Source organism: Oryctolagus cuniculus, chromosome 3 (genome assembly GCF_964237555.1).
Source record: "Oryctolagus cuniculus chromosome 3, mOryCun1.1, whole genome shotgun sequence".
Classification (NCBI taxonomy): Eukaryota; Metazoa; Chordata; class Mammalia; order Lagomorpha; family Leporidae; genus Oryctolagus; species Oryctolagus cuniculus.
In genome coordinates, this window is record NC_091434.1 from 62,103,386 (window position 1) to 62,119,048 (window position 15,663).

The following is a 15,663-nucleotide window of genomic DNA, read 5'->3' on the forward strand; positions in this document are numbered from 1 at the left end:
GAGGGGCATTGAACGACATCCTGGTGTCTGCTACCTGGTGAGTTATGGTGATTAGGCAGGTGCTGGGACTGAGTCATGGTCATCATATCCAATCCTTTGATCCAAAAGTCTTTTGTTGAAACTACCATGTTTCCCGAGTAAAAAGCATCAAATCAAAGATTTCCACTTCCTCTCATAATACTGACTATATAAAAGGAGGGAACACCTGTGGGCAGTTTTGAAAATGACTATTTTCTATTGTTTGATCTTCTTTTCTTCCTTCTATATCACTGACATAGACACTTTTTTTTAAATATTCTAAAATGTTTTATTGGGATTGGGAGAAGCGTGATGGTATGGAATTGTGTTAGATTGATGCTAATGTCAGTAAGACAAAACAAAAAAAAATCTGACAGCGCAAAAGAGAAATAATTATCCTAGAAGAGGGGGTCTGGTGTCAGCGAAGGAATCTGAGTTGGCCTGTGGCTAAAGGCACAAAGGGTTGCGGGCGTTGGGAGTTGATGTGTTTGCAGGTTCCGTAGAGCTCATTACCCAGACTGAGGCACAGCTGATCAGTGCTTGTCATCTGAAGCCACACATTCCTCCCATCCCTGTCATCTAGGGTAACAGGTTTCTCCTTGCAAACCCTCAACTCAAATAGCTGAGACATTTATTACAACATTTCTGATTGTCCCAATCCCATGCTCAAAACTGTACAATTAATGAAAGGAATTTTAGTGGTGAATGATGGGGAGGAGCCTCTTGGTCTACATGTACAGGAGAATTATTGATCTTACCCAAACTGGAGAGACTGACAGCTGGGGGAAATAGGAGGCCAGGAGAAATTGGTTTTTATTTCCAACTTGGAAAATGAGGACTTAGGTGGTTTATCAACCTCTTAACTAACACCAGTTGACTACCTGCTGTGCACCAGGCCCTATCACAGATGCTAGAGACATAGCAGTGGTAAGACAGTCTTGTCTCTAGAAGACTAATGAACAATGTTGTACGTGCTCTAAAGAGAATCATTCAGGACAGTGGATTCCTATATGTTTTCACTGTGTTGAACCAGCGAAGCAATCAGAAATCTCTTTGGGGAGGTCGCATGGAGCAGAAGCCCAAGTGCAGATGCCTCCAGTCATATGCACCCCTGCTTGGAGTTTGTTGGTTTGTACCCAGTCCCCGTGAGCCCTCGCCCCCACATCGCCACACCCTCTCAAAGACGCCTCTGCTGTCGTCATCTTCCCTTGACTGCTGCCAGCTCCTCCCCATCTCACTTTGGTCCCTATGCTCCCCCCCCCCCCCCCCTTCACATGCTTGTTACTCAAAGCACTGTCATCCAGTGCAATAGTGTCTTACTGATGATTCTGGCGAACAAAGGGGAACGGATGCTCAGGATGAGAGTCAATCATAAAATAGTTGGTTGGACAACTGTTTCCAAAGTTTTTGGTCCTCCCCATCAGAAGTGGGCCCATTATAGTTTGTCCCTCCCTCCCTCCCCCTCCCTCTCTCTCTCTGCCCCCCCCCCCCCGCCCCATAGTCCTGACTGCTACAGTGTCCCCAGAGCTGCTATCCCCTTAAAGGAATTCTCTTTTATCACTCTTCATTCTTGAGTTCACAAACCAAAACCCTGTATCCAGTGCTTCAAAGAATACACTAAAAACTTCTATCTTACAGAGTAGTTTAACTCTTTTAAATCCCAGCCTTATTCAAATTAACATAGAGATGTTCTGTCTCCAAAGACAAGGCTCATCATAGAGGCTTCCCAAGCATAGCACAGCACAATTTCCTCAAGAATAAAAAACAGAAAAGCAGCTATAGCAAGTTTAATATATTTTTTAAGATACAAATTTTGTCTTCCTGCCCCAGGACAATGGCAGTAATCATCTACTAGAATCCTTGGCAGTTAAAAAAAGGGCGGGGGGGGGGGGACAATATAAAAAGAAAAAAAAATCATATAAAAATTCAGAAAATTTAAAATGAACATTCTTTTTTTTTAAAAAAGCTATTTATTAAAAAAATTAAAAAATAAAAAGCTATTTATTGGGGTCAGTGCTGTGGCACTGGTATCCCATATAGGTGCCCGTTCTAGTACAGGCTGCTTCTCTTCCAATCCAGTTCTATGCTATGATCTGGGAAAGCAGTAGAAGATGGCCCAAGTGCTTGGGCTCTTGCACCTGTGTGGGAGACCAGGAAGAGGCATCTGGCTCCTGATCAGCTCAGCTCTGGCTGTTGCAGCCATTTGGGGAGTGAACCAGTGGATGGAAGACCTTTCTCTCTGTTTCTCCCTCTCTCTGTAACTCTACCTCTCAAATAAACAATAAATAAAATCTTTTAAAAAGTTCTTTATTTGAAAGGCAGAGTTATAGAGAAAGATAGAGATCTTCCATGTACTAGTTCACTCCCACATGGCTGAAACAGCCACAGCTGGACCAGGCTGAAGCCAGGAGCCATGAGCGTCTTCCAGGTCTCTCAGTTGGGTGCAGGGGACCAAACACTCCGGTCATCTTCTACTTTTTACAGGCACATTAGCAGGGAGCTGGATCAGAAGTGGAGCAGCTGGGATTAGAACTAGCACCCATATGGGAAGCCAGCATTGCAGGGGGCAGTTTTACCTGCTATGCCTCAACACTAGCCACTCAAAATGAAAAAGGAGGTTATAAAGTTTAATAATTCTAATTTTAACTAATAATAAATTCTAATTTAGTCACATACTTAAGGGATATTTAGAATTCTTGCCAACCCTGGAAAACAGAAAGATGCTTGATAATTACCTTGGTTAGAAGGATTTTGATATAGTGATTACTCTAATTTATGTGGTTTCATATATGAATTTTTTGAAGGGTATGCTTTTTCAAAAACGGACTTTATTTCATAGAGCAGCTTTAGGGTCATAGCAAAGTTGAACAGAAGACACAGAGATTGTTCATATTTCCCCTGCTCCCTCCCATGCATAGCTTCCTCCTTCATCAACATCAGGCACCAGAAGGCACATTTGTTAGAACTGATGGATCTATGGTAACACATCAGAGTCCCCCACCATCCGGAGTTACAATAGGTTTTGCAGTTGGTGTTACACACTCTTTGTGTCTGGGTGAATGTGTCATGGACTATGTCTCCTGTTATACCCTCATGCAGAATAATTTCCCTGCCCTAAAAATCCTGTGGGCCCTTCCTGTTCATCCCTCCATGCTGTTCATCATTTTACTGTCTGCCTGGTTTGGCTTTTTCTAAACGTCAGATAGCTGGACTCATACAGTGTGCAGCCTGTTCAGACTGACTTGTTTCCCTTAGGGGTATGCACTTACATTTCTTCCATGTCTTTTTCATGGCTGGATAGCTCATTTCTCTTTTAGCACTGAGTGGTTGTCCATTGTCTGGATGTACCAGTTTATTCATCCATGCATCCACCAATAGACCTCTTAGTTGCTTCCAAGTTTTAGCAAATGTGAATAAAGCTGTTATAAATGTCAATGTGCAGGTTTTACTGTGGACATAAGTTTTAAAATCATTTGAGGAATTTAATGTTGAGGAACTCCATTGATGGGTTGTATGGTAAGAGTGCGTTTAGTTTTGTAAGAAATTGATAACTGTCTTCCACAGTGGCCTTATCATTTTGCATTCTCACCAGCAATGCATAAGATTTCTTGTTGCTCTAAACCAGCATTTAATGTTACCTTTGTTTTGGATTTGGGCCATTGTAATAGGTACACAATGGTGTCTCATTGCAGTTTTAATGTGCTTCATCTTTAAACTGGTGATAATACTTACGGATTGCATGAAATAATAGGTAAAAACATGTAGAACCGTGCCTAGCCTTTTAAGAAGTGCTTAGTAAGTACTGGTTTCCTTGCCTTCCCTCTTATTAGTTAAACTTTATAACCTATGAATTCTTTTTCACCCAGCCCAGATTCTTGCCCTTGAGTTTAGTATTAGTGACCCTGAGATCTCTTAATGCTGCTTAGATGTCGGAGGCTTTTACAAGCAGCCTGAGGCTCTAAGAATGCGCCTTCATGGTTATGAGAATGACACTTTATTTTAATATAATCAATAAATCAGTAAAATAGTTATTTACTTAAATATAAAATTACGTTTCTTAAAACAGCCCTATTATATCTCTTCTTGCTAACAGTGGTCACAGCAGTTGCAGTAATCAATAGGAACTATTATCTCTATGTGCCAAGCTGTGGCTGAGTTCAGATCATAGCTCCTCCGTTTACCAGCTGAGTAACTACGCAATTACATTATTTAAACTCCCTGAGGTTCAGTTTTCTCTAAAAATGTAGCTTGTAATAATACCTACCCAAAGTGTTGCTAGGATGATTGGATGACTTTTTAAATTATTTTTCAAATTTTTTTGGTGGTAAGCATGCAAGCAAAGTTTAATGGGGAGAACTAATGAAGAAAGTGCACCTGACAGTCCAGGTGGGCACTTCAGTAAAAAACTGAGCCCAGTCTGCATTCAGACTGGCGTTTCTATAGATGTTGAGCATGGGCCTTCTTTCTCCTCCCCCTACCCCCTTTCTGGAATATTGCTGTGTGGAGGGCTTTCTAGGTGTGGAATCTCTCCCAGAACTTTGTAATAGTCTCCTGGGCAAAAGGCTCATGAAATTCCTATAGGATGCCCCTAAGGAGAGAGTGGGAATCCACCCAGCCAGGTCAGTGAACTACGGCAAGACTTTTAATATGCAAATACTGGTTGGCTTCCAAGGCTTGCTTCCTTGTTCCATCACATGGAAATTTTTCTTTCAGCTCCTCACATACACTTAGGCTCAAATCTCCCTAGCTATCTTAACATTCCCCTCTCAAGAAAAGGAACCCAAAATCTGATGGGGGTAACATGGATAAGAGCCCATCTTCTGTATTTGTTTCAGAGCTGATAGATGGGTGTAGAGCTGGTTATGAGCATTCTGTTGCTATCTGTCCTATAGCATTCAGGGGGAGCCTGGGTGATGACTGTGTTGCATGGTCCAGAGGACTGGTCATATCCCTGTCTCATGACCATCTGGAGCCAGACGGCTTATACTCTGTAAGAGACACAATGGACAGGAATAGTAAAGACATGGTCCAAAGAGAAGAAGCAAGAGGATGGAAACTATAGGGTTTCTAGGAGGGGCAATAGCCAGGATTTCCATGACCAGATGTTAAGTCAAAAATTCCAGCCTCATTCAGCCAGGTTGTGGAATTGTCTGGCTTTACCCAAGAAATGGTGAACATGAGTTTGTAACTGTCCAGTTTGATTGACCTCCCCTTCCTTCCAAAAAAAACATTCTTAGAGCATGACACATATGCCCCCTTGGGCAGCAGTTAGCATGTCTGATTGCCTACCTGTTTTGAAGGACTAGGTTTAGCAACCCTGGTGCAGGGGTCGCAGTCATGACAGACTTTAACTGGGCAAAGGTTGTGTTTTGTTCTTTGCCAAAGGAGGGGGCCCTGCTCTGGCTTGCCCTTGAGAGCCTGATCTAGGAGCTTTGCTATTTTCCTTTACCCAAGGATCCATAATCTGTTAGTTGGAGCTGTATTAAGATTATAGCAACAGGAGTCTGCTACATGTATCATTTTCTCTCAGGGGGCCAGTTTCCATTCCCCCAGTGAGGAAGAGCCCCAAATAGTTTATTTCCTGATAGACCAGTTGTGCTTTTTCTTGGATACCCAATAGCCATGCTGAGCTAGGAAGTTAAGAGTGCCAGTCAAGTGCCCAAAATTAGGGTCTCAGGTGGGAAACAGACCAGCAAGCCATTAACATTTTAAACCATCTTTCCAGCCCCAACAATACATTGATCCTTTATATCCTCCACAAAGGCCCTGCCCAAATAGGTGGGAGCTGTGTCTAAATTCTTCTGTGGCAGTACTGTCTGGATTAGCTGTTCAACCCTAATCAATGGATTTAATTTATTTTTTAGATTTATTTTTCTCTGTCCTTAAGGTGTTGTACTATGCAAATTAATGGTAAAACTGCTACCCAAACAGTACTCTATACTTTGTGTGTCTTTGTGGGTGCAGTCTGTTGAAATCTTTACTTAGTATATACTAAGTTGATCTTCTGTATATAAAGATAATTGAAAATGAATCGTGATGAAGAATGGGGTGGGAGAGGGCGTGGGAGATGGGATGGTTGCGGGTGGGACAGAGGTTATGGGGGGGAAAGCTGCTATAATCCAAAAGTTGCACTTTGCAAATTTATATTTATTAAATAAAAGTAAAAAAAGATTTATTTATTTGAGAGGCAGAGTTATAGACAAGAGAAAGGAAGATACAGAGAGTCTTTCATCTGCTGGTTCACTCCCCAAATGGCCACAATGACCAGAGCTGGGCTGATCTGAAGCCAGTAGACAGGTGCTTCTTCAGGTCTCCCACATGGATGCAGGAACACAGGCACTTAGGACATCTTCAACTGCTTTCCCGGGCCATTAACAGAGAGCTAGATCTGAAGAAGGACACGAACTGGCACTTGTATGGGATGCCAGTGCTACAGGTGGAAGCTTAACCTACTGTGCCACCATGCTGCCCTGTCAATGGATTTTCAAAAGCAGAACATACTGGCTTTCTGGGTCTAGAGCTATGCAGAAAAGGTCTAGAAAGGAAACTGGCATTTTTGGGTATCTGGGCCAGGAGGGTATAAGGATTGGGGACTACTGGATGGAGTGGGAATACTGCCTCCTTTATGAGCCTCAGGTCTTGGACAGGGTGGGTCTATGTGGCATTTCCCTAATCCTAAAACTCAGCATGGTCTCTAAAGGTGAAGAAGGATTGGACATAGAGGACCTCAGACCATTTGCCCTTCTTTTTACAAAAGAGATCTGATTGGAAGATGGTATAGTAGTTGAGGGTTCCTTCTTCAGGCCACTTCTCTTGATCTCCCAAAGAGTATTTGGGCCAAGCCTGGGAAAAATGAGGGGTCCATCTCTTTAGTCTTTGGGGGTCTAATTCATTCAGTGATTAAACAAGCATTGCAATGGTGAATGTCTAGGAATCTTGGAATTTCTGTTTCCGATCTGCGAGGGGCAGGGCAGTGGCGGGGTGTGGTGGCAGTGGTGGGGAGACAAGAAGGAAGATGGCTAGGAGCTGGGTGTCCCCAGTTCTTTCCATCCCCTGCCTGTCAATCCCCAGTTACTGAAAAAGTAAAATCTGGTGCAGCCTAGAAGGTCTTTGCTGAGGGCCCATACCCACTAACAGGAATGGTCTGGGCTTACGCTTGGGTGGGTCCTTGATCTTGAAATATCGTGTCTGTCCCAGATTTCAGCGCTCAGTCCACCCTTCTGTGGATGTCTCATTGCCTCTACCTTTTAAAACCAACCGATTATCTGCCAAAGCACCAAGAGGCCCCGAGGTAAGACCCCAACTGCCTCAGCCTGAAGGGAGGGGATTATTCTTGGTGGCTTCTGCAATGTGATCTAAGAGGAGGGAGGGTTGACGCAAATATAGGACCTCTCCAAAGGCCAATCCCAATGACAAGGCTTAAGGCCACTAAGCTACATTTACTCTAAAAGGCAGAAGACAGAGACTAATCGCCTCACTTGTTTGTCCTGTTTGTGTCCAAGGCCAGAAAAGGAGATCTGGCCTTAGAAATAACTGCATATGAGTTTCTAAATGTATGAAGAAGGGGAGATGCCAGCTCCACTTGGGTCTACTTAGTGGCCCTTCCAGTCACCTACCCAATGTGAACTGACTCACAATAGGGACACATTTCACTGGAGGGCAGAATTTGTGATAAAACCTCCTAGGTTGAAAGAGTAATGACTTCTCCACAATTTCCCAGGGAGAAGAGGTCCCCTGCTGCTGCACATCACTAGGGAAAGGAATGAAAGGGAAAACAAGACAGACAAACGGACGGACAGACAGGCAGAGAGAGAGAGAGAGAGAGAGAGAATGGCCACAGGAATTCCATCATACTAATCGTGGCTGGGGGATTCCCTGGATGAGACTCCAGGAGTTGGGTGCCAGACGATGATCAACCATCACTTCACCACTGGGCCCACACCCATTTCAGCCACCTGACACTGACCATGGTGACAGTCTTCCTTCCAAGACGTATCCTGCGTGTAAACTGAAAGTAAGTTTATTGAGGGAGTAAGAAGGAAGAAAGCGTTCTCTGACTCACTGATGACCAATAATGTGGAGAGGGCCCCAGAGCTGGGAGTCTGTCCCCTCTCCGAGACTGGGGGCCCCAGAGCTGGGAGTCTGGCCCCCCTCCGAGACTGGGGCCCCCAGAGCTGGGAGTCTGTCCCCCCTCCCAGACTGGGGGCCCCAGAGCTGGGAGTCTGGCCCCCCTCCGAGACTGGTTTCTTTTTTTCTTGCTTCCTCCTCCCTTTTAGCTGGACCTCCCTTTGATCCACTTATTCAATGCGAGCTTGACTGAGCCTGTCAATCCACCTTTAAATATAATCTGACCTACATGCCTGCTGGCTTGGGTGAAGCAAAAGTCCCCTTTCATGATTTTTTCCTTTTTTCAGCCAGCTGTGCCCCCATGGCTGGAATGACATGCACGCATGCACCTAATGGATGCCTGCTGGATAACTCCCCACATGAAATGTGGCTGTCCTGCTCAGGGGTGCAGACCCCCAGTGGGTACATCACCCTGACTGCAGACATGGTGTTTCCACCATTGGTGCCAGGAACCTAGGTGCCTGGAAGGGATGAGGAGGGTTGTGAGCAAGGGTGGGAGTGCAGTGGGAAAGAGTAGCCAGTTCCATGTCTGAGTGCCAACTGGGCCCTGGTCAGATGCTGGGAATGAGAGCGCGTGTAAATCCCCGTTACCCTCACTAGCATGTGACTAGCACAATGCACAAGACAAGCTATGTCTGGTTAAAAAAGTCACGGTGTATGAGTCAACTCTGAGACTGCATCCTGTTAACAGTGACTAACCCCAGTGCCTACAGCGCTGTACTTTTACTTACGCACAACCTAAGTTTGCCATCATTTTATAACCTTACACTGCATTTTACAAAATTTAAGTTAACTCAAATGACTGTTACCTCACCAAGTAGAGTGTCTCATTCTTTAAGAGCTCCAGGGATCCCATTGGAAGGCCCAAGATCAGAGGACTCAGTTTTCATTTCTCAGCCTAAAGCATTTTCAGAGGTTAACAAGGGTAGCGAGACGTGTATTGGTCTCAACCATAGAGCAAAAGAAGATTGAACAGGTGGGCAGAGAAGCTTCTGTAGTTTAGCAAGCAAGACAATGGGAACCCTTTGGGTCAGAAGGGCCAGGAGTCCCTCTCTTGCTAGCTTAGAAAAACTTGGGAAGGGCTTGGAACACATGGAGCTGTAGGGGTCTGGTGGCGGTTAAAAATAGCAGTTGAAAATGATCCATGTTATCAGGATGGCGGCCAAGGAGGTAGGGAAATGAAGCATGTGGCCCCTACAGCAGAGAAAGTCAGCTGAGGCTAGGCACTGAGCATTGGCTGCCAAATAGACTTGATATGTCCCCCACTCCCCAGTATTTGAGACTAAGGAGACGGGGGAAGTGAACAGAACCTGGACTGGTCAGGCAAGACAGGGAGGGCCACGAGGGCCCAGGCAAAGTGGGGAAGAAAGGAAGTTGCCTCAGCCTCTTGTAGGATTCTCCTCCTGCATTTGTGTGGCAGAGACTTTGGCTGAAAGAGACAGAGCAGGATGCAGCCAAGGTGGCGAGGCTCAGAGAGCAGACAAGCCTCTGTCTCCATAATATATTGGCAAGGAGACGTTGGTTACCACCAGACAAGGCAGGAGAAAGGCTGGGAGTAGCACTCCTCAGAACGAGGTTGCTCAGAACTTACCACTGGTCCTCTTCAGAGCCCCACATTGGGCACTGATACGTTAGCAGAGTTGGTTGCTTAGGGTTCTTGACTTAGCACAAGGGAGAATTCAGATGTGAGATGGAGAGTAGTGGTGAGCATGCTAGCGATGTTTAATGAAGAGAATGCACTTCATAGACCAGGTGGGCACCTCAGTAAGGAGCTGAGAGCCCAGATGGCTTTTTTTTAAGATTTATTTATTTTATTTGAAAGTCAGAGTTACACAGAGCGAAGGAGAGGCAGAGAGAAAGAGAGAGAGAGAGAAAGAGAGAGAGAGAGAGAGAGAGAGAGGTCTTCCATCCATCGTTGGTTCACTCCCTAATTGGCCGAAGTGGTCAGAACTGCGCCAATCCAAAGCCAGGAGCCAGGAGCTTCTTCCGGGTCTCCCACATGGGTACAGGGGCCCAAGCACTTGGGCCATCTTCTCCTGCTTTCCCAGGCTGTGGCAGAGAGCTGGATCAGAAGTGGAGCAGCTTGGACTCAAACCGGTGCCCATATGGGATGCCGGCACTGCAGGCAGTGGCTTTACCTGCTACACCACAGTGCCAGCCTCCCAGATGGCTTCTTATATGAGGTGACTTCAAAAAGGGTTGTGGAAAAATGGTACTGAAAGATAAATTTATTTTGGTGCAGAAATGTTGAAAATCCATGTGTAGTTTCTTTTCATCATATGCATTTTCCATGAACTTTTTGAAGTCCCTTTGTATATCAAGTTCCTAGAACAGTATCTGACACGTAGTAAGTGCGGTACAAGTATCAGCAACTTTTATCATCCTGCCTGAGAACCATAGTGAAGGCCTACCACAGTGCACACTTTCCCCACTCCTATGCCTCTCTAGTATCAATGCTCAAATAAGGATGGCTCTTGAAGGCTGATTTTATTATTCGTTGAGTCTACAGGCTGTGATCAAATGAAAGTCCATTTTATAATCTTAACATTCATATTTAGTCAATGAGCACTCAATAATTTAAAACATAAAGATAGTATTTTTTTCTGCTATGATGTAATAATACTCATTTGTTAAAAATGTACAGAAGGGGTAGGCATTTGGTCTATCAAAGTTAAGATTCTGGTTAATATACCTGTCGCTCCCCGACTCGCGGAGGAACGACACCGGACGCTGTTTTCTTTCCCCGGTCCTTCCCGGATTTGCTGCCGCTCCCCCGCCTCCGCACCAACGAGCTCTCTCACCGACTCTCTCAGGGGGCACCGCATGTTGTCTCTCTCCCCCTTTTATAGTCCTCTCCCACCAATCCGTGCTCTGCTGCCCACGTGCTGAGCACGCTGCTCTCTTCCAATCAGAGGCTGGATCAGGAATCAGCTAATTGACGAAGCAGCTGTGTAAGATTTGTTTACTCCCTCTCAGCGCCATATGGTGGGAGATCAGACGCATAGAGTTAGTTTCAGTCCACAGTCTCAGTACTTATTTATCTCCCGGGCGCCCCGCCATGTTGCGGGAGACGGACCCTGCTCCCCACATATACCCACATTTTATAGTGGAGTACCTGATTTGAAGTCCCCACTCCAGCTCCTAATTGCAGTTTCCTGCTAATGCACACCCTGGGAAGCAGCAGCCGATGGCTCAAGTCATTGGATCCCTACTGCACAGAGGGAGACCTGAATGGAGATTCCAGTTCCCAAGGTCTGTCTGGCCCAGCTCCAGCCACTGTGGGGTGTCTGGGGAGTGAAGCAGCATTTGGGAGTACAGTCTCTATTGCCCCTCTCCTCCTCCCTCCTCCTTTCTTGCTTTTCCTCCCTCTGAGACAATATTTTAAATGTCAAGGAGAACACGATCCATGCATGAGGTTGCTGGTTGCATTTTAGCCTACTGCTGCCTTTCTAGACTTTTAGCCAAGTATGAACATTGTCACAAGTGCACACACACAAACACACGTACACTTATGAAAGGGACAACTAAACAAACAAAATAAATGGAGGTATTACATAAGACTATATTGGCAACTTGTTTTATTAGACTGAACAAATCATAGGCATGATTTTGTGTCAAAAGCAGAACAAGTAATTTTAATGAGAATGTTGTATTCTGCTATTTGAATATAACATAATTGAAACAATATCTTACTGATGAGAAACTAGAGGCTCTTGAGTTTCTCAATAGTGTGAACAGTAATTAGCGCTTACTGTTTTGCAACTATGTGAACAAGGGAATATTTTAAATTTCAGGGAGATGTAATTGTCTTACCTGAGTTTGCAAGTTTCTCGGAATGTTCTGTTTTAAAGTTTTGTTGATGCACAGGTGAAGACTAGTAACAGGAATTTCACTGACTGTGGCTGCTGGTTAGTAACTTAGGTTCTATGATTGTCACATTCCTGGATGATCTACCTGATAATCCTAGAAAACTGTGGAGCCATGCTTCCTTGGTGGGTAGATTTTTTTTTGTCAGTTCCTTACTTATTTATAGGGATCATGGGAGCTGTTAAACTTTATATTATTAAAATGTCAGCTTTGTCAATCACTTTAACCACTTAAGAAAAAAATAGGAATTAAGTGGAGGGTTAGAACAAAGATTACTGATGAATAATGTGGATGTCTGCGTAGCTGATGCAGCTTCGCTCATAAGGGCCATTTAAAAGACGCTCTGTGCTTCACTGTTCCCAAGTGCTTATGGCCTCATGCTTTTGAACTATAATAGTTCATCTAATTCTGCTTTGGAAAAGAAATTAAGTGACCAGCATAATGGCATCTTGAGATTCAAAGCAATTGCAGAAAAAAAGTTAATGAAAACCACAAAGTTTTTTCTATCTTATTTGGGATATAATAGTGGGATAAACAATTCTAGCATATTTTTTCTTTATCATTTTTTTCAGATGTAAAACTGTGCACTTGTTTTACATTTAAAGACAAGCAGCTGCCCCTTCTTTTAGTTCTAACAGCATCTTATTTTGCATGTAATCTGCTTCATTAATGAAAATCAGAAGCAGCTTGGAGAATTTTGTGCATAATTAATTATCTTGGCAAGAAGATTTATGAGTGTAATTTTTTTTCCATAGCTCCAATCAGGCATAAGTGAGACAAGCAAATATATTAAAGCCAAGTTACTCATGTTCTCTTGTACAGGACAGTGTCAAAGACATCTATGAAAGTTAAGACATAAGGACAATCTCTTTGTAACGCCAGGTCATATGTATTTGTAACATAGGCTTCTTTGTGGGAGGAGAAGACAATAGAATTCACAAGGTTTTGTTGCTTTATGATTTGAACCCAATCATGTATAGTAATCATGCAGTATATTCCTTGTCAGTAGACAATGAAAATGATATATCTGATGACATAGTGCAATTTCAGGGCACCCATCTTATACCTAGTGGGTATCTATAAAATTGTGTGTGTGCATGTGTGTGTAATATTGTGTATATGATGCCACCTTCTAACTAGGGTTTAGAATTTGAATGGTTGGCCAGCTTAAATCTTAAATTAGTACTCATAAGAGAAAACATACAAAGTGTTAATATTAAGCTTTTTGGCCGGTGCCATGGCTCATTTGGCTAATCCTCCACCTATGGCACTGGCACCCCGGGTTCTAGTCCCGGTTGGGGCACCGGGTTCTGTCCCAGTTACTCCTCTTCCAGTCCAGCTCTCTGCTGTGGCCACGAAGGGCAGTGGAGGATGGTCCAGGTGCTTGGGTCCCTGCACCCGCATGGGAGACCAGAAGGAAGCACCTGGCTCCTGGCTTCAGATCGGCGCAGCACCGGCCATGGCAGCCATTAGGGGAGTGAACCAGCGGAAGGAAGACTTTCTCTCTCTCTCTCATTGTCTAACTCTGCCTGTCAAAAAAAAAAAAAAAAAAAACAAAAACAAAAACACCACAACATTAATCTTTTAAACACTGTCTTACATAAGACCAAAGTAAGGCTGAATTATTTTGGTCATGTTGGTATCTAATAGTTCAGTCCAGTTAGAGATGTAAATGACTTTCGAACCACTCAGGTTAAAATTTGTCACAAAATTTAATTTTTTAATTAGAATTCTCTCGAAAGCATTATGGCAGTAGATATAACGTATCTTACTGTTTTTATCAAAGAAACACGTGACTTTAAAAGTGGACATCACTTCTAATTACATGCATGCTAATAACCACTGCTTCTGTCTGTGGCATTGAAGGTCACACGTTGGTTATAGAGGGACTCTGGTGTAGATGGCATGGATAGTACTTCCAACCTGTATATTTACTAGCTAGGAGGCTTTAGGTAGGTTTGTTGGCTTCTGTGACTCAATTCCTTTTTCTGTAAAATGGGGATAATAATAGTATCTACCTATGGTATTCTTTTTTGCAAAAATAACTAAGATTATATATGAAGTTACTTTTAAAAGTTCATAGAAAATGAAATGAAAAGGTAAGTTTATTTCAGTGCAAAAAATTTTTTTTGATATCCTGAATGGTTTTTTAAAATTATACTTCTTCCAAGAACTTTTTGAAGACTTCTCAAGTATAAAAAAAAATGCTTGGCTTTCTGGTAAGCACTCAGAATGTGTTCAAATGTTCATCAGGTCATGTCACAACATACCAGTCTCTGAGCTTTCCTAGATAATCACAGCACATGAAGTCCTGCTTATTGGTTGGATCCCCACACCAATTTTCCAAAGCACTGATAATGCTAGCTTTCCAAAATTTTCTGATGTGGAGGAGGAATAAATGCCATTCATGCCTTGGTATTCAACCTAGTTTACTCAAAATATCAGCTTTATCTATAGGATAAGGCTAAAAATCCATTTTCTCCCCCACAACTTTTGTCATTCTTTAGCTCATTTATATTTATTATAGTTGACTACTTTTTCATTAAATTTAGTTTGTCACTTTTTTGAAGACTGTTCAATTGAACTGGTGACTTACCTTCATTTTGGCAAGCCTCTAAATCAGTTGCTAAGGGGGATATGAGACACGTGCTATAACTAAATGGATTCTCAGAAGGAGTGAGTGTGGCCTCTGGGAAAGGCTCTGTATGTATCACACCCTCTGTGTGACAAAATCAGCTGTTCCCTGAGGCTGGTGTTTGACACAGCAGTGAAGTTACTGCTTGGGATGCCTGCATTTCACATCAGAGTGCCTGGGTCCATGTCCAGGTTCTGCTGCTGATTCCAGCTTCCTGCAAAAAGCACACCCTGGGAGGCAGCAGGCGATGGCTCAAGTACTTGGATTTCTACCACCCATGTGAGAAACTCATATTGAGTTCCAGATCCCGACCATGGCCAGATCCAATCCTGGCTCTTATGAGCATTTAGGGGTGAACCAGTGAATGGAAATTCTCTCTCTCTCTCTTTTTCTCTCTCTAAATGGAAGATAGATCTCTGTCTCTGTCTCTTTTTCTTGGCCTTTCAAATAAAATAAAAATAAATAAATAATAATTCAAAATTTAGCTGCTGCTGCTTAAATTTTCTACTGAGTCCCTGGGATGCCTCTGCACTTCCTCCCACCTCCATATGCTCTTTTGTTCTTTTGCTCCTTTTGCTGGAGATTGTTGGCTTTCCTTTCCTCTCCTCTTCAACAATGTCACTATCCAAAACTCCTCTTCCCTCATCACCACAGTCTCCAAAGACCAGCCAAAGGCCCATACAATTTTAATACATTTTATAGGAAGATTCCCAAATAAACAAAATGAATGGCATGCTTTAAAGACATAAAATCATTCTAAAATTTTAGCAGTTATTTATACAGTAGGTTCTAGCTCTTATTTCTTCTCCAATCAACCAGGGGCTTGGGCCAAAGATTCTGTATAAAGACTATTAAACTGCATGAGCTAAGAACTGGCATGGTAATGTGAAAATATCAAACTTTGCCCTACAGGTACCCCTAGAATGCACTCCCCTCCTTACCAATGGGAGTATAATTGGTTCTAGATCATTTAGGGTAGAACTCTATGTTACTTTGGCAGACCTATGCCTTAGATC

At 43.4% G+C, this 15,663-nt stretch overlaps 1 protein-coding gene across 5 annotated transcripts in view; it reads left to right on the plus strand.

Moving 5' to 3' along the window:
• CCDC141 (coiled-coil domain containing 141) overlaps positions 1-15,663 on the plus strand; it is a 202,846-nt gene that overhangs the window by 56,208 nt on the left and 130,975 nt on the right. The window lies entirely within an intron of this gene.